We start from the raw sequence: 27747 nt of genomic DNA on the forward strand, positions 1-27747 counted from the left end.
GAATCAACCAGTTGAATATTCGTGCTTCAGGTTCTTAAAAACAGTTCTGTGCTGGTGACCATAGAGCATATGCAGTGATGATGAGGTCTCTGTGTGTTTATCCAGCTTTTCCTGAGCAGGCTCTCCTCCCACATTTTGAGTAGTTAAATAGAACAGTTATGATTTCAGCCCATTTCCTTCATGCTTATTTTTAGTGAAAAGATCTGTATATTGGCTGCATTTCAGAAGTTTCATAAAGAACCTGATTATTTAGAATTCAATCCAAATGCACAGTTGTTACTGTGGAGAGGAAAGCAAATATTGGCTTCTGATTTATTCAGTGTACTCTGAAGAAAAGAATGGAAATTGGTGTAAGAAAATTATGGCTTAATAAATTCAGTGACTGTAGGGCTGATACATTTAGTGTATATATATACCCTGGAGAATGAAAACTAATGGCTTGCAAAAATATCTCTCTAGTGTATTCCATGGCAGTTCATTTCTTCTGTTAACCTGTGCGATTGCTTCTTACATAAAGATGTCACTTCTACTTAAAATGAAAATCTGTGGGTTATGGAATTGCTCTTTTTGAAATAGTGCTGTTAGAAAGCAAAGAAAATGAATTAGAGCTGAATCAGCTAGAACCGTCACTTGATGTCTCTGTGTAACTTACCATCTGCTTTAAAGGTTTTTGTACATACTGCCACTCAAAATATGGTCCACAATATTCTAAATTCTTAGCAAATGCTCTTATATAACATTTAAACCCAAGAGACATAGATAGTATCTTTGATGCCAAATTTAAAAATATGGCTTATAATTTTTTTCTGCAGTGTTACAATCTATTCAGTTAATATGATGTGAAGAGCTTTTGCTTTGATGGTAGTGACTATGCTTCTGAGTCCTGCTCCTTATCCTAACCACAGACAAATCAGCTTAGCAAGCAGATGACAGTCACATGTGTCATAGACATAGTGGAAACTCAGCATTATACTCATACAAGGTAGTTGATTAGTTTGTTTAAATTCTAGTTAAATTGATTTCAGGTTTTAATTTTTTTAGGTTGAAAGTTATGCTATTCTAGTATATATAGTATAGTTGAATAAGTTGATAGTTCAACTGGTCTTACTTGTCCCTATAGGAGACTGACATTTTGTTTTTGCCTTTTCTTTAAATATATCCTCCTCACCCCCCTTATCCATTTTTGTAAATCCATGGTGTGACTGATGCTATCTCAAATACTATAACTGGAGTTTGGGAATTAAAGTACTTTCTCTAAATAATAAATGAGTTCTACATATGCCCCCTCACCCTCCATTGTAATCTAGTACTTACCCTGGACTTAACCTTGTATCCAAAGCTAGGGACCACCTCTTGGAGTCCTTAAAATAGCATATGCTTTGGAAACAACCACAACACCAGGGACAAAGCAGAGAAACTTTTATGACCACGAGGAGATGTTTATCCAGCCTTCATTGAGTCTATAACCTAATTTAAAACTTTAATTTATTCTTTAATTTTATAACTCATTTCTTTCTAAAAAGGTACTCAAGGCATTGTGTCCCATTCGATTTTCCCTCTTGATACATTTAAAATCATAATCCATGGACTTTACAAACAATCTGTTTTGGTTTTTGACTTTACTATTGGAATTTGTGTTGTTTCCAGTTTCTGTGACACCTGTGTCCTGATAAACATAAAACTTTAGGGGTGGAATTATCAGATAGGCCCATGCTTGACTGTTTTCCCAAAGTGATGATTTACATTTTACAAGGTACATTCCCACCTGAGCTCTGAGCATTTTTCTTGCCCTACATCTTATCCTCAAAATTATTTGACTTAAGTTTAGTCAAGTTAATAGATGTATAAAGTTTAGTCAAGTTAAATAGGTGCCTGTAATTGCTAAAGGAATGTAGCCTCATTTTGTGAATTTAAGAGTTTACTATAGTTCTCTTGAATTTTTTGTCTTTCTTTCACAGTTACTAGAGTATACATTCTAGATTTTTTTTGTAATTTGATGCTACTCTTTTATTTTGTTTATGATGTTCCTTTAATCAGAAGTTCTTTATTGTAGTATACAATGAATTTATTATTTGTCTTTATGGCTTGCCTGTTTTAAATTGTTAACCTTCTGTGAGGCCATAAAATACTCTTTTATTACCTTTTTAAAAGTGTTCTAATTTTATTGTTAAATGTAAATATTCAGTTAAATTAGAATTTATTTTTACATAAAAAGTGGAATGGGAACTCAATTTAATTTTTGCTTCCCATAGATAAGCATATGCACAAGTACCATTATCAAATAACTCAGTCTTTCTCCATGCATTTACAGTTCTTACTGTGCTGTGATTATATTTGGTAAGGCAAATCATCTTAATTTTTTTGAAAATTGTGATTCATCATGAGCTCCATTTCTCACATAATCAGCCTGTCAAGATCTTTAGAAAAGTTGTAGCTATATATGAAAATGTATGTATATGTATAAAAGTGTATTTATTTCCTTTCTCCATCCATTGAGAGTACAATAGCAATGAACAGATGTAGCACCTAGGTTTTGAATTGTAAATACAATTTGCTAGTAAAAGGAAGATGATCTTAGAGAAATAGCTGTGTCCATGGTGAAAAAGAACAAAATGAGACCAAAACATCTAGTTTTAATCTGATTTGATCAAATGGCAACCTGCCCAGATCTGGATTTCTGTTGGCCAGATCTGGGCAAGTTGCCATCAAATAAATAATGGTAGTAATTGATTGTAGTGAAAAATACTTGTAATGGATTAAAAACCACAATGTATAAAAATGGATGGATTTTTCCACCATTGTTTCTCCCTTTATTGATTGAATTTCAAGAAAGAAGTTGGTCGGCTCTTTCACTTATTTATGCATTCAGATTTATATATGCACACACTTCTTATTTGCATTTCATCCTTCTTTCATGTTAATTCCCAGCTCCCGCAGCACTTGCATATGCTTTATAACTCTTATGATAGTACATGCTTTATAACTCTTATGATATTAAATTACTGTCGCAAAGGCCTGCCAGCTTCTTTATACTGTGAGATCTGCTAAGACAGGGAGTTTGTATTTCCAGCTTCTTTGTGTAGTCTGATTTCTTGCAGGTCAGTTATGGAGTGTAGTGAACATATTTCTATTCCTTTCACGCATTTCTCTACCCCTCTTTTCATTTCACTCATGATAAAAGCTCATTGTAATAGAATGTAAATCCTTATAATGTGATGCTTGTGATCTTGTCCCTGGCTTTTGAATAATCTCTGCCTGTCCTAATAAATTTGCTTTCCACCCTAGTAACTTTATGACTTTATGTGACCCTGGAAGTTATAAGGTCTTAATTAAAATTTAAACACAGTAAAATTAAGTTTACCACATTTAGGTATAAGATAAAATCAAGATCTAGAAATTGTTAAGCATGCAGGCCTAGAACGTTAAGACTGTGCTATCAGTTTTAGTTCTTTATTTGTAAAATTGAAACTTCCTGTCAATTTAATCTGTTAGCTTGGAAGAAATTGTTATGCTGGAAATAAATCCATTCCACAGTCCTTAAGAACCTTAGTAAGCATTAAAATTGACATGATATTTGTCTAAAAGACAAGATTGGTGACTTTCCAAATTGTGCTTTTAAGCAGCTTAAGTTACTTTCTATTCTGTATAGATCATTGAGCACATTATGTTAAAATGCAGGACCTTATCCTACAGGGGTCTTCATCCACCCATATGTTACTTTCCTCTCTCCTTTTGTATTACATTCACCTTCTGCCATTCATGTGGGTTCTGGTTCTGTCTATTTACTGCTTATTCTCCAAAGTCCTTCCTGTATCCTGGAAGAGAAGTTAGTTTGCCATGCAGATCTTACTCTGTAAATAAAGGTGGGACTTTAGGAGCCTGCTATGAGAACACAGGGCAACTGGGTGTGATGTCTAGGGACAGGACAGTAAAGGTTGAACTCAGGGTTTCATGTTCTCATTCAGCTTGCTTCACTTCTGGTCTTCTGTCACTTGAGTCATATCTTGAGCCTGACATTTGGGATTCAAAGTCTTGCAGATGTTTCTGCACCAGCTAAGCTAGCTTTGATCTTGATCCTCCATACTTCAACCTCCATTCATATGTAGGATTATAGGCATGAGTCAATAGTGCCTAGTTTTAGAAAATACAATATTGTGACAGCCAAATTTGAGCCTTCCTAGGAGGTAGCTTTTTCTTTATCCAGGGTTCCTTCCTAGGGTTTGTTTGTAGTCTGCATCATTAGGTACTATAAGTTTTCTAGTTTATATTCTCACCAGCATTGTATGAGAGAAGACAGGTTTTAAATTTTTAGTCAGTTTGACATATGTAATTTTATAACAGGATAGTTTTCATTTATAGTTTGATAGTGGTAAATGAAGCTAACCATTTGTCCATATGTATCCTTATTTGGCCATTTTGATACCATTTTTTTTTTTCCAGTCCTGGGCCTTGGACTCAGGACCTGAGCACTGTCCCTGGCTTCTTTTTGCTCAAGGCTAGCACTCTGCCACTTGAGCCACAGTGCCACTTTTGGCCGTTTTGTATATATGTGGTGCTGAGGAATTGAATCCAGGGCTTCATGTATACGAGGCAAGCACTCTTGCCACTAGGCTGTATTCCCAATCCTTGATACCCTTTTTGAATGACCTTATTCTATTTGTTTTGCTTTTATAGGAGTTCTATATATATTCTGGAATTCTTTGGATATATATCGAATTTTTTTTTTCTGTTCTGAGGCTTCCACCTATACTTTTTTGGCTCTTTAAACATTAAAAAAATTCACTGTATCTAATGTTGCACTATGACTGAATGTCATATACAATGAGGAAAGTTAAAATTAGATAATATCTGAAGATAGACATGCTGTTATCCTCAGCCTTGTCAAGATATCACCAGGAAACACCAGTGTTGAAGTAAAAATTTTTATGTTCTTAAATCTCCTTTGATTGGAAGTGCTTTTTTAAAATTTTTTTAGTTTTTTTTTTTGCCAGTCCTGGGCCTTGGACTCAGGGCCTGAGCACTGTCCCTGGCTTCCTTTTGCTCAAGGCTAGCACTCTACCACTTGAGCCAAAGCGCCAATTCTGGCCATTTTCTGTATATGTGGTGCTGGGGAATCGAACCTAGGGCCTCATGTATACGAGGCAAGCACTCTTGCCACTAGGCCATATCCTCAGCCCCTTTAAATTTTTTTAAAGTCTTAAGTTTTAAGAGATCAGGATTCAGTATGCAGTGTAAACTGGCCTTAATCCATCCTCCTCTGTTGGCTGAGACTGGAGGCCCAATGCTTTGTAGCCTGGCTCTTGGTATGTTGGTATCTTTTTCTTGTCTGGCCAAGGATGAAGTTTTTCTCTTGTACTTGTAAATATTATAAGTGATTCCTGTATCTTCAGTTCTATGGATATGTCTGTTCACTCCGTGGCATGCTGAATTTGCAGAGATTTTTATGAAGTAAGATGAAGTGCAGTATATAATACTTGAATCAGAGATGTGTATTTCTGTTTGTTCTTAGAACTATTTTGTTAGATCCTTCAGGTTAGAAATTTAAATTGATTTATCTAGCTTTACGTTACATTAGAGTGAATAGGTTGTATTTTATAGAGGTTAGACTACATTAAAAAATTTAAGGCTATATGAAGTCCATTGAATAATTTGTACCTCCTACTCCTTGTATTTGTTTTACAAATAGTTTTGGGTAGAGTATATGTGTGTGCATGTGTGCGTGTGTGTGTGCGCGTGCGTGTGTGTATATTACTGGGAACTGAAATGAGTTTTTTGTTGAGTTGTTGCATGTGATCTATTTCTAATTTATTTTTATTGCTGAGTCATTTTATTTTTGAATAAAATATTCATCAATTTAGTTACAAGTGGGTATTTGGATTCTTTAAAAATATTTTAAATCATAGAATATTTTTTGATACTATAAACTATAGACATCTTTGCTCATGTTTACTTAAATTGCAATTGCTTCCTCCAGGAAGGCTTTATGCTCTTTTCAGAACAAAGATATTCAACCACTCTATCTTAGTGACCTTTGTCATTTTCTTTAAGTATTTCCATTTTTTTTCCAGATTATACATGATTAATGCAGATGTTGCCACATTTTCATTGCCATGGCTCAAAAACAGAGTAAGTACTTAACCTACTCATAAAGTATTGATTCTGTTTCAATTCCCTTTCCCCCTTTTCCCTTTCACCTTTTTTTTCACTCTTCCTCTTCTTCCTTTCCCCCTTCCTCTTTTCGCTTTCCTTTTCCCTTCCTCCTTCCCCCTTTCTCTTTCCTCTTTGCTTTCTCACCCTTCCCCCTTTCACCTTTGTTTATTTTTCTCCCTTCTGTCCCCAACCTTTCCCTTTACTTCTCATGGCCTTGACCATGTCAGACAAGCACCGCATCACTGAGTTATACTCATAGCCAGTGTGTTTGAATTTTGTAATTAGAGAGACAGACATAGTGAAACCAAAATGTTGTTTGCAAAAAAAAAATCGTCTTCTCAAATCTTTTTATAGTTTAGATTTTGAGACTTGGGCTTTATATATAAATATTTCACAATGGTGAGTTATTGCATCTTGTGAAACACACATTGTTGCCAGTAGGGTAGACATTAGGGCTGGGTTGGATCTGTGTCATTCATAGCATTTATTCTTCATGTTATGTGCTTGACATTTGACTGCCACTCCAGGTGGCCTCTGATGGGGAGGTGACAGAAGCAATCCATCCTGCCTTATGCTGATTCTACAACTCTGGTTACATCAGTCATTGTCGGATGTTGCTTGGTCCAGGGATGATCTCAGGGATCATCCCTGTTGCAGCCAGTGAGACTCCAGGGCAGATTTGCCTGGAGCGTCTGGCTGAAGTGTTCATATACTGGAAGCTGCTGCTTGCTTCTTCCTTCTGGGCCTTGTGTGCTGGTATGAGATCTGTTGTAGCTGCAGCCTCCTGGCTCCCAGCCTGAGCAGGAAACCACACAGAACAGGGGACTGGGCCCAGAATCCAGGGAAACTGGGCCTGATACCTGTCCTCTGGGCATCAGTATTGAGCCAATACATTTCTTTTTTGTTTAAGTCAGTTTAAGTTGAAAGCCAAAACATTCGAAGTGATTCACTTAATCTCATTTTATTTTTAGTAATCCATTAGTTTCTCTCTGGGGAATGTGGGAGTAATTGCAAAGCAAGGCAAAATAATACCATTAAACTAAGCTGGCACATTGTGTTGGTGTTGACTGGCATCCTCTTCATTCGTAATAGGAAGCAGGTAGTGATTTCACATTCAGAAGCAGTGGGATGATGTGTTACTTTCAGGTCTTACTCTTGGAAGGTTTTGCCCCTTAATTCCCTTGGGCTATGAATGCTGCAAAGGGCTTTTGGACCATCTTTGAAAAAAAAGTGCATATTGAGTAGTATCAACCTGTTTGTATGTTTTCCTAGATGATTCTGTACTCATATTTCTGATTCCTTGTTTTTGTTCTTCAGAAATTAATACAAATATTTCAAATACAAAAGTTGTTTTAGGATAAGCATAAAAATATTCCCCAATACATTATAGAAATTGAAAGTTTGCAAAGTCCACCAAAAGTTAAAAAGTCTAGGATCATTCTCCCTAGTGGCAGCTCCTATCTACCCCATTGAATCACTTCTCTGGCTTTGATTATTCTCCTGTGTTTGTGTTTTTGTCTCTCTCTCCTCTCTCTCCTTTGTCTGTCTCTCTGTCTCTCTTGATCTCTCTGTCTCTGTCACTCCCTTTGTCTCTCTCTCATCACAAGAGAATTTAGGACATTTCATGATAACTGACAGAGGTAAAAAATGTTATTAGATACCTATTAAGATCTAGTGCTGAACATTACAGTGATCTGTAATAAAATACTTTTAGGTTTTAAATGAGTGAAGAATTTAAATTAACACGCTGGAAGCTTTTTATCTTATTTTCAACAACAACATTTGTTGTTTCCAACATGTGTTGTGAACTGTTTTATTCAAGTGTGTACCTTTATCTGTCTTGTGGTCAAAATGCATGCTCTCAGCAAACTTCCATAGATAGATGTGTTTTACAGTATTGTGGCAGTTTGCTACCAGGCCTACACAACATATTCCTGGGTTTTCTAAATTTGCCCATCTGTTGCTCTGTTACTTGCACTGGGGGCAGTGGTTCTGGAGGAGACATCTGCTGTGAAATTCTGCTTTGAAACAGCTCCCAAGTCTTTGGAAGATGCCCTGGAAATCTTCACTGTGCCCTAATTTCTTCTGTGGATCTACAGATCACCTTGTATCATTTTTGTCAGAAATTTGTCTTAAATCATTTAATTTCCCCTTTCAGAAAACTTCACTTTCAGAAAACTTACTCTTGGGGGATTTGTATTATTCTTTATTCTTATTTGGTATATTTGCCTCTAGGAAACTGAGTTGTCAATTCCATTCAGAAACCATTAATTCCTTTTATCTTGGGAACCCAAGTACCAATAGTTTCTGAGAAAGATTTAGGACAATCAGAAAGGATTTTCATTTATTTTATTTTTTGTGGCATTTTCATTTAAATGTTTAACATTTGAGTAAAGAAGCAAACTCAGAATATTTCTCCTTCTGAGTTAATACAGTTATATCGTGTTACAGGACTGAAAACACAGCTTTTGTTGAAATCAAGGTTTAGGTTTGTATTTTGCACAAGCATTCTGTTATTGTTGAAAGAATAGGTTCTTTGAAAGTTTTTTAAAAATTTAAATGTAATTGTCTTTAGCTTTCCCCTACCATGAGTGGCCCAAGTATGATGGTACAGGACTATAGTCTCAGAACTAGGGAGGTTGAGACAGGAGGACATTGAAATTGAGGCCAGACTGGGCTACATAATGTGTCCCAGTCTTAGGAACAAATAAATAAGCCATGTTTAGGACAGGCCCATAGTTCCAGTTCTTGGGAGGCTGAAGCTGGAGGATCTTGATATCACAGGTAGTCTTACCTAAATATGTCTTCACAGCTAGCCTGGGCTACATGCAGAGATGTAGAGTTGCGGTTTTAAAAACAAACATGCCCACCCAAACAACTCCATGTTAAGATGCTTTTAGGTACCAAATGGAAATACCCAATCTACGAGAGTTCTAAGAAAATAGTACCAAATCTTTAGTTTTGAGAGCAACATATTATATTCAAGAAGGCCTGACATTTTGGACATCAAGTTAAATAAAGAAACAGTATTTACATTATAATCCTATAATATACTTTAGTTCGTTTTGTTGTTAAAACATTTTTAATATTGCATGTGGTTCTTAAAGGGGAAAAACCTATTGAAAAATTTCTTAGAAAGATAACTAATATGGCAATTTTTTGTTTCCTGAGGAATGGTGTCTTGTTCTTTATTTCTTCTTAATCTTTGAAGGGAATTGCAGAGTTGGGTTATCTCCTACCTAAAAATGAAGTGTGCCTTTGTGGAGATGGCCCAGTGGGCTGAGGGAGCTTCTAGACAGTGACTCAGATCTGTAATTAGGTCTTGCTTTCCGCACCCTTGTTGATTTGAAAGCACTGGCCATAGACCATTTAGGCTGGGAAAGCAATACATGAATCATTTAAATTGGCACAAATTATCTGTAGTGTTTTCTACTCTTCTGTGATTGAGGGAATTAGAAAAGGAGACTTTCCTTTTGAGTTTGAAAGGATTATTGAGGCTAAATCTGCATTGGTGAAAGTAGACTGCTTCTTGTATAGAATGAAAAGTAGTGGACTGTTTGACACTTACAGCAGTTCTGATTTCTAGGTTTGTTTTAGAAGATCATTCCTCCTTTTATGTTCTTTCTTTCCTTTGTGAGTGAAGTAAGCATGGTTCCTCTTCTCTTCTTGCCTTTCAGAAAAGAGAATGCAGTAGTTGTGTTGCTACCTAGCTGGGCCATATGCTTACTGGCAGCACAACTGTGACAGCAAAAAATCGTTCTGACTTGGGCCTCTCAGAGCTCAGTCCTTCCAGCTTTGTTTCTTTCTTTACTTAAAGTGATGGTCCAGTAGACTTACTGAAGTGGATGAAAGTCTCTTTTTGTATTCACTGAACAATAAGTTGGCAACATTTTATGTATTAAAATATATTTAAATAACTTGTCTTAATTTATTTTATAGTAAAACTTTAAAATAATGTTGTTCATTTTAAAGTTGAAGACATTTATAAATCACTCAAGTCAGAGATAAAATGAAGGCTCTTCCTAGATTTAGAGAGTAAGCTTCTTCTGATTTTCTCTGAGGGCATATTGGGGTCTATCTTTTTTACTGCTTTGAAGAGAAAAGGACAAGCAGATTTATTCATTCAGTAACGAAAAGATCTTTTTTCTTTTTTTTAAAGTGCCAGTAGTAGGGCTTTTTCAGGGCTTGGGCACTGTCCCTAAGCTTTTTCGCTCAAGGCTGGTGTTTTACCAGTTGAACCATGGTTCTACTTCTAGCTTTTCAGTGGTTAATTGGAGATGAGTCTCACAGACTTAACTGCCTGAGCTGACTTTTAATCACTAACCTCAGATCTTAGCCTTCTCAGTAGCTAGACCAGCACCTAAAAAGATACAATTTTTACTTGTAATGTGAGTTGATTTTTTTAATATGTAGGTAACTTTTGTTTTCATGCTGGAATATAAGTAGGTGGACCTTTCAAAAGAAATGCATTGTTTTGGCAGGAAGAAAAAGCCATAGCTAGCTAGCTAGCTATGTAATTTTGTGTTTTGTAGGTCTAACCACTGTCTTGTGTCTGTGGGTGTAAGTGCACATGTTTGAGTTAGGTTGTCTGTTAGAATAGAGATTGCAATTCCTTAGACTTGGTTCATTTTAGAGTAGTTGAAAACTAGAAGTTTACATTATGAAATTACTGTGAACACATCTGCTGAGTTAAATGGAAATATTTTAAGTGAGTTTCTAAGAAGCTGGTTGGTAAAATATTTTTAATCAGTAAATATTTTTGATAAAAATCCCTTATTAGGTGAGATTTAGACTGTAATAAACAGTGTCTGTTCACTAAGAATTGTGATCCTATTTCCCATATGAACTTGTTTAATACCCAATTAACCTTTTGCTTACTCTCTTTTAGTAATTAGGGGTCAAGGGACCATGTCTCAGTACTAAAAACAAATCATTCAATCTACCCTTAGTTTGCATATTATGTAACTAATTAGGTCATTAGCCAACATCTATACAGAGGTGAAAGGTTTCCCTTTATTGGAAGTAAGATCATTTTATAGCTTCAAGTTTTCTTGGGTAAATTATTTTTTCCATTGCAGTGAATCTCTCTTGTTAGTAGAGTGAGCTCATGATTTCAGTCAAGAATTCCAAAGTTTTAGTGGGTAGAAAGTATCCGAGGGAGTTTTATGCTTGATTATATAGCTTATCGCATCCAGTAACAGATGCCTCCTCAATTTTCTGAATGAGTGCTAATCCCTGAGAAAAGTTTCCTGCTTTCATTTTTTTTCCCCATTTCTATTTCAGACCAATTAAATGGAATTAGAGTGGAGTTTAGGGGTTCCTTCTATAATCTGGAAAGCCCTACCAAACAGTGTGAGTAGAGAGACCATCTGTCTCTTGTTTTCTAAGAATATTTAGCACTTGTCTCCCCATATTTAATATTGTCCCCATCTTATTGCTACTGCACAGTGGCCTCAGTTTAAAAATGGAGAAGCCATGGTTTGTCCATATCTTCTGTTGAATATAAAGAAAATTTTAGTTAACATTCTGCCCTCTGTTATTTTAGAATAACTTTTAGGCAAACTTGTAACTCACATAGGAAGTACAGATACAAGTAAAATGTGAAAATTATTTGTAATTTTGCTACCTATAAGTGCCATTGTTAACATCAGCTAACACTGTGAGTTTATAGGACACAGAGCCCAACAGTGAAGTGTACACTAACACCAGTTAGTGGTAAGAGATGGGCTAGAGGTCATTGCAGCCAGAGACTCTTAAATGTCTACATATGATATGTGTAAAACTTAGCTATGACTTTTTATCATTAGATAAAGATCACCTCTGAAGAAGCAACTGGCCTATTCCGGTTAACTTGTTTTTTTTTGTTTTTTTTTTTGCTTTATTTTAGGAAAAGGTTTTAAGTTTGTTTGTCTGTCTGTCTGGTGTGGGGCACATTTTTCAATGTACAGGTGAATTCTTTTTAAGCAAAAGCACCACGTAAAATGAACTTCTATACAGAAAGAGGAGAAGCATAGGATACTTTAAAAAAGAAATATTTTCTGCTCCCATGACAAGAAGATAGGAAAGAACAGTGAAGTCATAGGGTACTGCATATGGTTATTATCAAGGATAATAGAATGACAAGAGTCCTTCCTGAAGTTTAAATTTCATTTCTATAAAGTATATCTGTCCCTTGTGCTGCCTGCCTCTCTTTTCTAGTGTAACTATTTGATGTGTTCAAGTTAGGAAAAGACACTAACTTCATGGCCAGCACACAAGATATGTTGCCAGGAAGTTTAGGGCAGCAACCTCACTCCTTGCATCTGACAAGAGAAGAATTCAGGCAAGTAAAGATGACAGGAAAGTTTATTTAAAAAGAAATAAGGCAGAGAAAGAGAAAGTGTGATATAGATATACCATGAAAAGACATCCCAGGTCAGCGATCTAGCTCTGACTTCTTTGTTACAGAGCTTGACTTTGGATTCAGTAGTGAGAATTGGATGGCTTTCTGACTGGTTGGTCTCCTCTCTGTTTTCTGTAAAGTTGTGGTACCAAAGATTTACAATTCCATCCTTATTCCTATCCATCATTCATTTGTCCTTCCTATTTCTTCATTCTTTTGTAGCCCCCTGACACCAGGCTACAATTCCCTGCAGGCTTTTTAGAAAATTATTTTTGCAGAAAAAAGTTTTTCCTTTATTGTCAAAGTGAAGTACAGAGGAGCTACAGTTTCATATGTAAGGCAAGTACATTTCTTATCTAACTTGTCACCTCCTTCCTCATTTTTCCCGTCTCCTCCTTCCCCAGTTCCCTCCCTCCCCATGAGTTGCACGGTTGGTTTATACCAATTGTTTTTATAAGTATTGTTATTCCCTGCAGGCTTTTCTACTAACATGTTACATATCTCTGTGAGCTGCTCAACTCCCTGATTGGTTGTTTTTCTACTAACTTATATCACTAGCAGCTTCAAGTAACCTGAGTGCTCCCTTGTAAACATTCTCATTTTGCACACAACACTGTTGAGATAATCTCCTTAAAATTGTCCTGCCTCCTTGTAGTCCACATGTGTCATTGTCTGATTTTCAACTCATCACACTACAGACACTCAGGGCAGGAACGGATATCTCCCTTGATCTGAAAGTATTTGTCTTTTATTTTCTTGGTGTTTTTTGATCATTTCTGGGCATGTTTGCTGACCTCCTTCTCTGATGCTGAAAATAGCCTGGTGGCAGCCTGCTTCACTTCCAATGGGCTGATTTTAAGTGCCGGAGCCTAACAGAGGCATTCTCCAGGAACGATGATGCACTAGTTGGCCAGGAATGACCTCCTTGGTTCCTTGTCCCAAAGCCATTATGGTGCAAACAGAGCAAAGGATGCGAGCTTTGTCCTCTGCTCACTCTTCCAAGTAGAGAGTACAAACTTTGTTTAAAGGACACCTGCATTTTGTAGTGCCACTCCTTTCTGGAGAGGCATCCCTTTAGATTCTAGCTCAAAATTCTTTGGGAAACTACACCCTCTGAAGAAACTGAAGATGTTCTGAAAGCAAGTGTTTCTGCAGCCTTGTCTTCAAAGATTCTTTGGTTAGAAAGTAGCACTTTTCCTGGATTTCACTTTTGCAACTGCGTTCATTTCAATTCACAGTTTGATTTCAGTTGTGTTAGGCAAATCTTGCCAGTTCTAAATCATTTTGTAGCATGTTGTTAGAAAATGCATAATTGTGAGACATTGGGTTTATAACATTTTTAATTTTAGGCATCAAATTGAGATTTTTAGAATTGAAGAACTGAAGAAAAAGTATTTATTTTCAAATATTATTAATAAATAGTAATTGTATCCTCTCTGATGCCTGGTTTTCCTCATAGGTGACTTCATAAGAAGTCAAAGATTTATTTTTAACCATGTTCAGTAGTTTGCACACATTTTTAAAATCTCTGCAGTGATTGGAGTTGTTGACTAGTACTCACTTGATTTATTTTTATTAACTATTCTCATCCCTAAAGGATATAAAGACCTCTCTGTTTACTTGCTATTTGGACTCAATTTACAATCCAGTGGATTGCCAGTAATTTATCTATCACCAAGATTCCTGGTTATAGCATTTCCTACTTGTACTAAGACACATCAGTAGGATTTTGTTATAGATGGGATTCTGAAACCAAGTCCTTCGACCCCAGGCCCCAAATGTAGGAGTTCCAAGTTAGGTTCGGCTATTTGGCCCCATGTGCCATATAGACATTGTTGAAAGCAGAGAAAAGAGATTATTGTGGAAGCCATGGGAAGACGATGCTTCACTACATCCTTAGCCATCTTTAGAGCTGTAGACATCAGTCTCATCTTAAATAGGGAGAATTAAGGGCAAAGGGCAAGAAAGATATGCATAGTTAAGTAACAGGTATGGCCTTATTAACCATTAACTTAGTCTTTGCCTCTAGAGGGATTCCCACTTTATTGGAACTGAAGGGGAACATCTTAATTGGTGATGGCTTCCTGAGATGTTTTTGGCTCTTTTCTTCAAGATGATAAGATGTTGAGGGGCAGTTTGCTTCAGTCACAGATACCTATCAGTGAATTCTATTCTTCTTGAAACCCAAGGTGATTGATTGATTTTGGTATCCATACTAGGACTTGAACTCAGGGCCTCACATTCTTATTTAGTTCATTCCCTCAAGGCTTGACATTCTACCTCTGGTGCCACACCTCTATTTCTGGCTTTTTACTGGTTAATTGGAGAAAAGAGAGTCTCTCAGGTTTGTCTTTTGGGGCTGTCTTTATACCAAGATCCTCAGATCTCAGCTTCCTGAGTAGCATGAGCTACCTGTGCCCACCTTTCAAGGTGACTGTAAAGTGATGGCAGAAGGGTATATAATGTAGATCAAAGTACAAAGTGGTGGTGGTGGTGGGGCTTTTAGTTAATTTGCAGGGCCTACAAAGGTTTTTAGGTTGTCTTTTATAATTACAGTGTAGTTTCTCTTCAGAGGATTTAGACCTGACCTCAAGGGTCTCTTCATCTTCATCCTCATCCCATCCTTTCAACATGATATTATATTCCTTTTCCCTCTGCATTTCCTTCTCCTTTGTTGATAAGAGACATGTGTTCTGATGGGAGGATGGGAGTAAAACGAAGTTTGAACAAAGAATGAAGTGGTGAACCAACCTGGGAAGAAAACTGGAAACAAGTTTAGGTCAAGATTTGTAGCCTGAAAAGTAAAATCTGTAGTTATTACTTTAACCAATTTTTTTGGTGGTTGTTGTTAAGTCAACTTGTATAGGTTACTTTTATTTTCTAGGCAAAGTGAGGATTTTTTTTGAGCTGTAACACTTTTTTTTTTCTACAGCACATTCTTAGTTAATAGAAAGTTTGGCTTAATTGCTGATGTGTTAGAAATGTTTTCTTTAAAATTGCCTTTCTACTTCCCTTCAGATGATTTCTTCATTAATTCTGTGAAAAATATATGAAATTTATGGACCTTCATTATCATTATTTGAAAATAGAATTGTTTTCCCTACTGTAATACACCAGGATCTGTTTTTTGTTTTTTAAATTCTTCCCCAAAGAAATAAAATTATTTTCTCTCTTCAGCTTTGAAAAGAAAAGTTGAGTGTTAGGAGTCAATAGGACAATGATTCAAAGCTATTGAGGAAAAAAAGTTAGCAAGACTTAACAAACAAGCTAAGTATGGTTATTCATGTCTGTAATTTGAACTATTGGAGAGACTTCAGTTAAGAGGACTTTGGTGTGGGTGCAACCCTGCCACAAAGTATGAAACTTTGTCTGGGAAATCACTAAAGCAAAAAGAACTGGGAATGTAACTCAAGTAGTAGAGCTTTTGCCTAGCAAGCATAAGGCCCAAGCCCTTGTAGTGCCCCTCTATCATACCAATAGACACAAACCATTGCATAGCTGTCTAGATCCCAGTGGGGGTGGTTTACAACTATTCTTACTTTTTTCCCCTTGGTTTTCCATGAATTGGTTAATTAAAGGTTTGTTCTAAAATTTTGTCAATTCTTTGGGATTCTTAGAACCCCCTAGCAGTGGAAGCACAGCTTGGAACAGTTGTTTGCAGGGATGATCCTGACACACGGGAGTATGCACCTTTACCAGGAAGGAGATTGAACTGTTGAGATCTGGAGGATAGGATCTGGACTCCCCAGTCTTTTCTGTCTTCCCCAGGTGGTCCTTGCACTCAGACCTGACTACTAGATCTACTAGCTGTCTTCTCAGGCTCACATTGTCCCCAGCACAGCATGGGCATGCTGTGTTGCTTTGGAGAGAAAGTTATGTCTGTGTTCAATCATATTTCTAGTTATGAAAGGATGGCGCAGATCCGACCCATGGCTGAGTCTTAATACAATTATTAGTCTCAAAGCATGACAAAAAAGAAAAAGGGGTAGATGGATGAGAGGCAGAGAGAAAGATAAGGGGTGGAATGCAAGAAAGGAAGGAGGATGAATAAATGAGTGGTTTCTTCTTCAGTACTTCTGGTCTTTTTGGTTCAGCCCGGTTCTTTACTTATGACAATCATGTTGTACTTAGTTTCCATTTCTCCACTGTTTTTTAGAATTAGAGAAGATAAAATAATTTTGATTTTTTTTTCTTCCAGAACAGAGGGCTTCTTTTTTCTTGTCATTAGCGATGTGGTTTGTTGGGAGGATAGCTCTGTATGGCCTGCTTTAGGGGTGCTCTGGGAAGCCCTTCCTGTTTTGTGGCCCATTTTCCTAAATGAAATAAGTATGTAGTAAGATGCAAAGTGTCGTGAATAGGAGAGGAGACAATTTTCCTTACTGTTACTTTCTGCCTAATTGGTCCATTCGCTTCATGGCTTCCGGCTAGAACTACTTTTGATAATACTGTTTCTAGGAAATAGCTATTTCTTAACAAGCTCAGCTTTACCTGCTTGGATCTTTTGTAAAAGAAAACTTCTTGACATTGAGCAGTTGTGTTATGTATTACATCAAAATGAGTTGTTGGTATTGTATAGTATTTACAAACTGAAGAGCCCCTGCTTTTCTATACAGCTTCAAGGTATCTACTGGCAGTGATCACAAAGTTGTTGGCCATAAGCAGAACAGCTGTAATGATTGTTTCCATCTCAGCCCAACTTCTTACAAAAAGATGGATTTGTGCCTTTGTTCTGTTTGTTTTTTTTCTGGTGTCTTAACTCTTGTCCTCAGGCTTTTCAGTGTGCAGGTATTAATATGAAAGTCTCTGCTCACCCAGTGATTTTTTTTTTTTTACCTGAACCACAGGAAGTAGAATTTGCAAGGAGAATTGAGAAGGAACGGCATTTCCTTTCCTCCTCTCCCAAAGTCACCAAATAATCAAATATCTATGGAGCTAGAAAGCAAAAGTGTAGTTGTCTCTATGACTTCAGCAATGCCTATGGGTGCAGAGAGGCGGGTAAAGAGCCTCGCTCCTGGGACAGTGCCATCTCAGGTTTGGAAGCAGGCCTGAGCTAAAAGTGCTTCCACTGTGGCTGCTACTCCTAGCAAACCTTTGTTGAATCGGGAGCTCTAAAAATACTGTATTGGGCTGGGGATATGGCCTAGTGGCAAGAGTGCTTGCCTTGTATACATGAAGCCCTGGGTTCAATTCCCCAGCACCACATATATAGAAAACGGCCAGAAGGGGCGCTGTGGGTCAGTGGCAGAGTGCTAACCTTGAGCAAAAAGAAGCCAGGGACAGTGCTCAGGCCCTGAGTCCAAGCCCCAAGACTGGCCAAAAAAACAAAACAAAATAAATAAAATAAAAAATAAAAATACTGTATTGTGGCAATTGGACATTCCTCATGGCTGGCCCATAGAAAGGCTGTTGGAAATGTTTCAGAGCACTAATTGCTTAGTGTCCAGCAGTTTATTCTGCAGAGGGGAAGAGATGGACCAGTTATTGCATCTATCTCAAATCTGACTGATGGGAGCATTTCTGAGCTCATGTAGTTACTCTTTCCTTGCTGATCCATGCCAGATTCAAAATACCATAAAAAGCTCTGATAAATCTGATTCATAGAAGTTTTTCCCCCCAGGAATTTTGGATTTCTTTTTAAGTACTATGTAGGAATGAAGGCATAGCTCAGGGGTAGAGTGCACATGGTAAGCATGAACTCCAACACTGGTTTTACACCCCTAGTCACTTTAAGAAAGAGTAAATACATAAAAAGGGTTACAAAATAGTTCTCCCCTGTTGCTTTTTGTTTTCTCCACATGGAAGTAAGAATGGGAAAGATTAGACAAGTGGAGAGTAATGTGCTGGAGAGAACAAAGGAAGAGCCCTAGGTTTATATCCCAGTACCAGAAAATTAAAGTTTAGAAAGTTAGATACAGTATATGTATAATAAAATGTATAGATCTGAAATGTTGCTAAAATTTGGATTGCTTATGCCCATTGGCTGTTATGAGTAATATTATTATAAACATCTATCATGTATTGATTTGGTCCATGTGTTTAAATGTGTCATGTGAAGCCATATGTGTTGATGAAACCAGGTCTCTGTCCCAAAGAGCTCACTTGCATAGCACAAAAAGTGAAAAGTCCTTTGAAGGAGGGTGGTTTCAGGGTATTCCCTAGAAGAAACAGGCTTGGGCATCTCACCTGGCCTCGTGAAAAGCTCATCAAAAACATCATTTTTGTTCATACATGTCCTATGTTTCATTACTTGATAATAGTAATGAGAAATTATGAAGTTAACTTTGGAATATATTAATTTTTTCACAGTTCTTATTGAAACTTTCTTTTGGAAGATTTTGAGCTACTACTGGCCAATATTACATCTCTGAGCTGTTGCTGGTCAGTTGAGTCAGTAGAATGTCTCTGATTTGGGGTCCTTTTATTTCTTCTCTTGATCCATGTCTGTTGCTGTCGTTATCAGATTGTCTCTGTTATTATATAACTCAGCTTTTTATTTATTCTCCTTCCCTACTTTCTCTTCTTCCCTTTTGTCCACACCTTCCTTACCCTCCTCATCCCTTCTCACTCACCTCCTTTCTTGTAACAGTACTGGGAATTGAATTTGGTCCCTCAAACTTATTAGGGAAATACTCTACCACTTAATCCACATCCCCAGCTCTTTTTCTTTAGTTTGAGATAGGCCTTGGACCATAGTCCTCCTACTCGCAACTCTTAAGGCAGCTGAGATTACAGACCTGTACTACCCCACTCAGCTCTAGCTCTGCTTAATTTTGTCAAAGCAGTAATAATACCATAAAACACAGTTTAAAAGAGTTCCCAACAGAGCACTAGCTTTCCGATTATTAAATCATAAAACCATGGACAGTGTCTTATTGCAAGTGTAGTAAAGTCCATATGTGAGACATTTGTGGAATGCTTTCATGGGAATGAATGTGAGGTGTTTAAAAATAAACAAATTGATGTATGCGTTTTTGTTCCATGAAATAATAAATAACTACTACTTATTATTTATTAAATAATGTCCATATAGCTAAGTTGCATCATATAAAGTAGTAGATTGGGACTAGGTATAGCTCGGTGATAGGCCATTTATCTAACAGTTACTGGGGTTATTCCCCAGCACTGCCAAATACATTAGTATATTGGATTTACTAGGTATAATTTATTCCTAATTATTGCTTATCTCTGAAATGCTTTTCAGTTATTTTTCTCAGTGGGAGAATCTCAGTCCTTCCCTCCTTCCCTCCTTCCTGCCAGTGTTTGTGTTAACCCCCACAGAGAAAGAGCTATCCAGTGTAATGTCCTAGGGGAGCTGATAGCCATTCCAGGACCATTTAGGACCTTTGTGGATCATTTATGTTGCTTTTATTCTTATTATAAAATTGACTAGACAGGGTTAAGTTTGCAGGTCAGCTGTAAACACTTGATAGTTTCTAATCACAAATTGACTAATTGGGAAGTTTCTATTAAGTTACTGGAAAATAGGTCACCAGACACATTGATTGTATTTATCCCATAATTTAAGTGGACCGTCTGTTGAGTCACTTTGGTAATTGTGCGTTTTTGTAAGTATTAGTATATCCAGTTAAGTTGAAGCCAAGGGTGCTTGCTGGGAATCCTTTCAAGAGCCTAAGGGGCATTATAGCCAGCTGTCTGGACTGTAACTTTCCCTGAGTAGTTTTGTCTATTCCCCTTCTTCGTGTTCCCTTCTCTGAGTTGTAAAAGTTCGTGTTTTCATTATGGAAGTTGAAGCTCATGCTAGTTGGAGATAATTCGCTAAAAAGGAGAAATAGGTTTGGGAATAGGAATCTGACACCAAACATTTGGCAGTAGCCTTAGCAGTAGCTTCATTTCTTTTCAATGAAACTACAGGATGGGGGAGGGGTGACAAGAAAAACCATGGGCAATTCAGCGTGCTGGCTATTCAGCCCACTAGCCTCTTGAAAAAAGCCTCTCAGGAAAGGAGCTCAGGAAGGGTATGACTGGGAGAGTCTGAGCTCAAGGTCTAAGCAAAGTGGCTTAGTTTAGTCTACTCAGAAATCTGGCTGTACATTTCATCTCATTTTCCTGTGAGATCTGAAAAGTAATTACAAATGTGGAATCTTAAGGCCACACAGAGCAGTAGCTGTGTAGAAAATCTAACACAGGCAATGTGCATACACAGGCAATATTTTCTGTAAAAAAGAAATAGTGGTTCTGTTCTGGGCCCTTTTCATTCTCAAGGTGATACCATCTAGTTTCATGACGTTAAATGCTATCTGTGAGATTCTGGAGTTCCCTATTCTGGTTTTCCCTGCTTAGACTTTCTTAAAACAGACTTTTCTTGCTGCCTCTCTGTATTTCCACAATTATTGATGTTTGGCAAACCTTGCTCATTTCACTTGGTCAACAAGTCCCACCTTCTAGGAAAAAGCCCAGCCAGTCCAGAGTAACCAGTCTGGCTAGTCATCCAGTAGTCCTTAATCTTCTAACCTTTTTCTCTCCCACTCAGTGTTCCTTGAGAATATCATTTACCTGTTGCTGAAACTGAGTATTTGGGAGTGTTTTTGATTGGTCTCTTATCAACCCATCCATGTTGTTTCTTAATCTCTTCTAATCCATCATCATGCCTTCTCTTCTCTGTACCCTCAAAAACAGCCAGTCTTTGCAGCTCATCTCTGCTGATCACACCTTAATGCAAGCCATTTTCATCTAGCCTGGGTCACATGATGTCATTGGGTTATGGAACCTGGCAACCCCACCATGGTGCTCTTATGAACGATCTTGCTTTGTCTCCTAGCTGGCCTTAAACTCCTGGGCTTAAGTTATTTATTTCAGCCTCTGAAGCTTTTTCTCCCCCTAGTGCTAGATACTAGTTTATGCTAAGCAAGTCTTCTCCTACTGAGCTATACTCCGCCTCATGTTGCTCTTAAAATCCAACCCTGTATTCAACCCTGTTGTCAGGTTTCCTCAAAGTCTTATACCTATCTGCCTCCCATCACATGTTGTCATCTCCTCTCCTCTCCAGCTACACTGGCTCTTTTTCACCTTCGATGTGCTGAGTTTATGTTTAAGGGTTTTTTCCCTTCCTCTTCTTTCTGCCTGGCATGTTCTATAGAAAGGACATGATGGTATAACTGGATTCCTCCTTGACATTTAGGCTATCAGTTTATTTAAATGACTTTGCCCCCCAGAGAGGCCTTTTTTGACCAGTTAGTATAAAGTAGCCAGCCAACCATTCTTGGCTGTCTGACCATATTTTAATTTCCTGAATGGCATTTGCCACTGCCCAGCTCCATAGTGCTTATTGCTCTTGCTCTCTCCTTTAGGTAACCCCCTCAAGAAAGGTCAATACTGACTGTGGTGTTATCATTTTCCCAAGCTTTATGTTAAGCAAGCTACAGAATAGATATCCAGGGAACATTTTTTTCAGTATTTGTTATTAGCATATATGAGTTTCTCAAAGGGATTCATTGTGGTAGTTCTATACATGCATACAGTATACCCCAGTCAAATTCATTGCTTCTGTCACTCTTATTTCTCCTTCCTACATTCTTGCAGGACATAGTATTAATTGAAGTATAAATTTACCCCAAGGCATCTAAAATTCTGGGAAAAAGGAGATCTTAAAATACATGTTTAGCAAACAAGGATCAGTAAGTAGAAAATATCACAACTAAAAATGATCGCAACTATGAAATATATAAATATCATTGGTGCTAATCGTCATTTAGTAGATTGCTATCCCTATCTTTGCTAAAAATTTGAAAATGAAACCCTTTCAAGTTTATTCACAAGTGCATTTTCCATATCCTATATTTTTTAAAGTTTCATAAGTTGTTCAAAATGGCCTCTCTTTCTACAGCAGTTTCAAGACTGTATCTGGACAGTGAAGGCAGAACCTTTATGTGCATTGCCTAGGGAAATGTGTAGAGCCTTAGCTCATTCCTTGCTTGCACCTAAGTGACTGTAATCACTTAAGTGATTACGAAAGTTTTGCATTTGAAGTTATAGCCATGTGATAATATGACATAGTATACGACTTAAGAACAGACAACATACACAATATCCTAGACCATATAGCACTAGGTATATAGTACTCTTGTTTCAACTGAACAACAGAAATGTAGAATAAAAATTTCTCAAAACAGGCCCTGTCATCAAAGGACACGTGAGTGAACACCTAAAGCAAAGTCTCTGGGCTGGGAGTATAGCTGTTAGAGTGCTTGCCTGTCATGTTCGAGATTTATGTTCAAATCTCGGTTCATAGGAGGGAAAACAAAACAAAAAAAAACCCAACAACGCTAAACCAGAGTCTCAAACCACAGGACCCTGGCATAAGTGGACACATTATTCTTTTTTTCTAGAGAGCTGTTTATGATCAGTATTTTGCAGCATCCAGATATTGAAAAATGTCCCGAGAGGGCAAAATCTTCCCCATCAAAAACTACTCAGCTACATTAAATGTGTTTTCTCTAAATTGCAGGATTATAATTGAAAAGTCAGGAAAATATCTGATACAGCTAAGATGTTTGGGCAAGGGAAATGAAGCAGTTTTTTAAAAGAAGTATAAAAGAAAGATTGTTGTGCACTATTACTAAATTATACAAATGTACTTCTGAGGGGCTTGGTATTGTGTGTGTGTGTGTGTGTGTGTGTGTGTGTGTGTTTTTTTGCCTGTTCCCATCACCATGGAGCTAAACACTTGGAGAAACATGTTAGGTTAGTACCAGTAATGATTGAAGACGATAAAACCCATTTCCCTCTCTTCTGTTCCTCATTAGCCAAGGAAATGTGTTATTAGTTTAAATGGTTTTTATGTTGGGCATCAAGGTAGCAATGACATGTTTTCCTGGGCATTTTTTTCCCGGAAATTACTAGCAGTGTAATTTGGACAGACATGATTAATATTTTTAGAGAAGAGGAAATGTAATGGAAGATGTGTAGATTGGAACCCCTTTAATTCGTTCTGCATACATATTGTAGCTCTCTGCTGCAGAGATCATACTTTATTACTTAGGAATCCTCTGCATTATACTGATTTTTTAATATAGGAAGTAAATAGCAAAATCTAAGCAAGCTAGTTTTAGTGTGTAGAAGTGATTGATACTTTGAATAAATGAAATTATTTCTAGATTCCCTATCCCTTAGTTCTTGGAGTCAGATGCTAGGGATTTCTGCATGCAAGGAAAATGCTCTACCACTAGGCTACACACTAGCCCTCAGCCATAGAAGATGGTATAAGACCAAAGTTTTTGAAAGTACATTTCTATTCTGAGAGGAGTTAAGAGCCTCAGTGGGATCTAGAGGTGAAGCTCAGTGGTAGAGTACTTTCCTAGCAAGTGCAAGGGCTTGGATTCATTCCCAGCACCACAAATCAAAACAAGATGCCTCAGTGAACCACTCCATATGCTTACTGTAATCGGAAGTAGATTGCATGCAAGGTGAGTGGATGGTGTGGTTGCTGGGGCACGTTTGTACACACGTGTAGGTAATTTGTTTGTGAAGGATTTAGTTTGTGAATCTTAATAATTTGATCTGTAATTTTTGAAACATTTTGAATGCTTACAAGCAGCAGATGTCAATATTTTCATTCTCTGTTAAATATTACAATTTCACTTTTTGTAAGGGAAAGCCTAGCAAGAAAGAATGTTTCTAGCTTTTCTTAATGATGTACATTGCTGGTAGAAATTTCCCTCAGTGGCACTGGACTCTCTCAGGACAATTTTTATAATTTGGCAAAACAATCTGTTTCAAGGATTTATAATTTTGTTATTTAGAGGACTGATCATCTTAAAGAGATGCCCATGAAGAATAGTGTGTGACCCTGGAATTTACCTGATGATTAAATTTAGAGAAATAAAGACATTTTTCTAAAACTAGTACCTAGGTCCTGATTCACCATTAGAATACTCCATTGGTTATCATATACAGACCAAAACTTTTCAGCCTTTTATTTTTTTGCAAAATGTAAAATTTCATTTTGAAATGGTAGAAGATGAGTTTTCTAACAGCTCAAAAAAATAAGAAGCACGCTTCTGTTTTAAGTTAAATTGTGTAGGATTGCTTGGTTATGTGTGTATGTATGCATGCATGCATGTATGCATATTTATGCATGTGTGTGTGAAATTTCACTTTATGGCTCAATTTTCTGAGTCATGGAATACTTTCCCCTGGATGGTCATTGAAATATAGGCTGAGAGAGACCTATTTATACACCAAATATATGTATGGTATGTAAGATCTTTTTATAGTTTTAGTGGGCTCATTATTGTAGAACCTAAATTTAAATGTACATCTTAAAGAACCTGTTGAAGTTTACCATTTATATATTCATTTGTTTCTTGGTTCTACTTCAGAGTCCTGTTGAAACTTCTTGCTTGTTTGAAATATTGAACAGCTTTGGTAGAAATTAAATGGCAACTATTTGTGAATTAAAATTGCATTACTCTATTCAAATTATATTTTTTAATCAGTAAGTATAGTCAGCTGTAAGCTACTTCAGTGACTTATGCAAATGCAAGTTGGTTTTCTCACGTGAGAAATAGCTTTTGAAGTTACTAATCCAAGGCTGGTGTTTGGTGTACTACCAAGGACCCTAGATTCTGTCTTAATTCCACTGATATCTTTTCTCATGCTTGGTTAATTATGACAATGCCTACTGTTCTTCTAGGCATCTTCTTCTCAAAAAGGAGGAAGAAAGTGGTGGGCAAAGACAGGCTGAGACCTTCCTTTATATCAGGAATGCTTAAATCTACCAAGAAATTGCAATCTGGAGACTTGAGCTTATGTTTCTTAGCTCAGACTGAGAGGAACTAGTTACCCCTAGACTGATCACTGCCAAGAGGCATAGGAGTCATGAGTAGAGAATTCATGCCATGGTACTGCATACCTACCTGAACAAACAGAACCTACTGATAGTGAAGAATGGACGAGTTGAACAGGGTAGGTAATGTACAGTGTGAGCCACATCTGTTGGAACGAGTCTGGTATGCGCTAGATAAGTTTGAGCAGTACAGTGCCCTTTGACTTACTTCCTTTCTTAATTTCCTGAAATAAATTATGGATTTTATTGTTGAGAATCTTTTAGATATTCATCTCTAGTCATCCTTGTCAATGTGCTAGGTGACTTGATGCTAGAATTGCAAAGACTATATTTTAGATTATCCCGTAATGTTAATTATATGGTTAAAAATGGGTTTTTAGTTGATCTTCAGAATTCAAAGTTGAAACCTATTTGATAAATCATACCTTTAAAAGGAATTCTTTTTATTAGTTGTCTAAAAGATTAATTTGGTTTTATTTGTAAATAAAACACCCTGAAGAATTCATTTTCAAATGGGGATTGACCATCGTGTTTGTGTGTGTGTGTGTGTGTGTGTGTGTGTATGTGTGTGTATGTGCGCGCATATAAATATATTCATAGTCTACTTTTTTTGTCTGTGTTAATACTGGACCTTTAACTTGGGGCCTGGGCTCAGTCCTGTAACTTTTTCACTCCAGGCTGGCATTCTACTGCTTGAGCCATATCTCCACTGCCGCCTTTTTGCTGGTTAATTGGAGATAAGAGTCTTCAGCTGTTTTTAAATGTTAATTCTCTTACCTTAAGCCTTCTAAGTATCTAGGATTATAGGTGTGAGCACCCAGCACCTGGCTCATATTCTGCCTTTTAAAATTGATAACATACTATCACATGTAGTATGATTTTCCTATGTTGTATCATACCATTTGAACAATTAATTGCTTTGGCATCATAATGAAGTCAGCTACTTTCCAGTCATCCACTTGATTTTCCTATGTTGTATCATACCATTTGAACAATTAATTGCTTTGGCATCATAATGAAGTCAGCTACTTTCCAGTCATCCACTTAGTTACTTTCCACCTGTTCTACTGTTACAGTGTTGCAATTGCATATTTAATCATATAGATTAATTTTAATATTGTGAATTACTTTATTCAGAATCTTTGCATCTTAGTGACTTTTGAGGCATTTAGCTAATTGTAATACAATCACGTTCTACAATGCCCATCAGCAAGACATAAAAACACAAGTTGCTTACATTCCTCAGTATTTTTTCTTTATAGGAAGCCCATTGTATTTTTTTAAATTTTCTTTAAGTAGTTGTACAAAGGAATTGTCACTTAACAAAGCAATTTATGAACACAACATATCTTGATCCATGTGTCATCCCTTTCACCTTTCTCACCCATCCCTCCCCTACCTACCTTTTTCCTCATACTTCCGAGTTCTGTAGGTATACATTGAATTCTTGACTCCAATTACCCCTTCCCTCCTCTTTATTCCTCTACCCTTTACCTCTTGACCCCACCCCACTCCTTTCAAGTACATACTTACTGGTGTTTGATGTGTTCAACTTTGTCTTTCTAAGGAATTAACACTATTTGAGTTCTCCCTTGCATTTACCATATTTCACTTACTACATTTGTATATACTTGCATACCACCTAATGTATTCACTTGTGTTTATAGCTTCTACATAAAAGTGAAAACTTGCATTCTTTGTCTCTGTTGGCCTGACTTACTTTATGTAACTTTTTCCAATGTCTTTCCATTTCTTTACAAATGGCACAATACCATTCTTTTTAAGGAATGAGTAAAATTCCATTATGTATATATACCACATTTTCTTGATCCATTTGTTCCTTGAAAGGCATCTGGTCTTGATTCTGCACCTTGACTATAGTGAATATTGCTGCGGTGAACATGGTTGTGCTGGTGGCTTTACTGTATCCTTATTTATAATGTTGGACAAATGCCCAAGAGTGGAATTACTGGACCACAGAGTAGTTCTTTTTTTCTGAATAATTACTTATTTATTGTCAAAGTGATGTACAGAAGATTTACAGTTTCATACATAAGGCAGTGGGTACATTTCTTGTACTATTTGTTACCTCCTCCCTCACACCCTCCTCCCCCTCCCCCTTTCCCTCCCCCCCCCCCATGAGTTGTTCAGTTGTTCAGTGGTTCAAATGGTTTTGCAAGTATTGCTTTTGGAGTCGTTTGTCTTTTTATCCTTTGTCTCTCGATTTTGATATTCCCTTTCACTTCCCTAGTTCTAATACCAGTATATACAGTATCCAGGGTACTCAGATGAAATAGAGTGATATAGCACAGGGACAACCACAGGCAGGGGATACAAGAGGATCATCAACAGTAGAAGCTACGGTTTCACATGGCATGTTGAAAGTAATTACAACAGTGATGTAACACTT

The 27747-nt window shown here is 37.1% G+C and overlaps 1 protein-coding gene across 5 annotated transcripts in view; it reads left to right on the forward strand.

Annotated features, from left to right (window-relative positions):
* The window catches only part of Sipa1l1 (signal induced proliferation associated 1 like 1), a 251478-nt gene that overhangs the window by 71788 nt on the left and 151943 nt on the right, over positions 1-27747 (forward strand). For 4 of the 5 annotated variants that reach the window (XM_048362391.1, XM_048362392.1, XM_048362397.1 and 1 more), the window contains one exon: positions 6069-6126. The exons of the other annotated variant lie outside the window; for it this stretch is intronic. The gene's annotated coding sequence lies outside the window, so the exon portion shown is untranslated. The remainder of the gene's footprint in view (positions 1-6068; positions 6127-27747) is intronic. 5 annotated transcript variants of the gene reach the window in all.

This window comes from Perognathus longimembris, chromosome 14 (assembly GCF_023159225.1).
Source record: "Perognathus longimembris pacificus isolate PPM17 chromosome 14, ASM2315922v1, whole genome shotgun sequence".
Classification (NCBI taxonomy): Eukaryota; Metazoa; Chordata; class Mammalia; order Rodentia; family Heteromyidae; genus Perognathus; species Perognathus longimembris.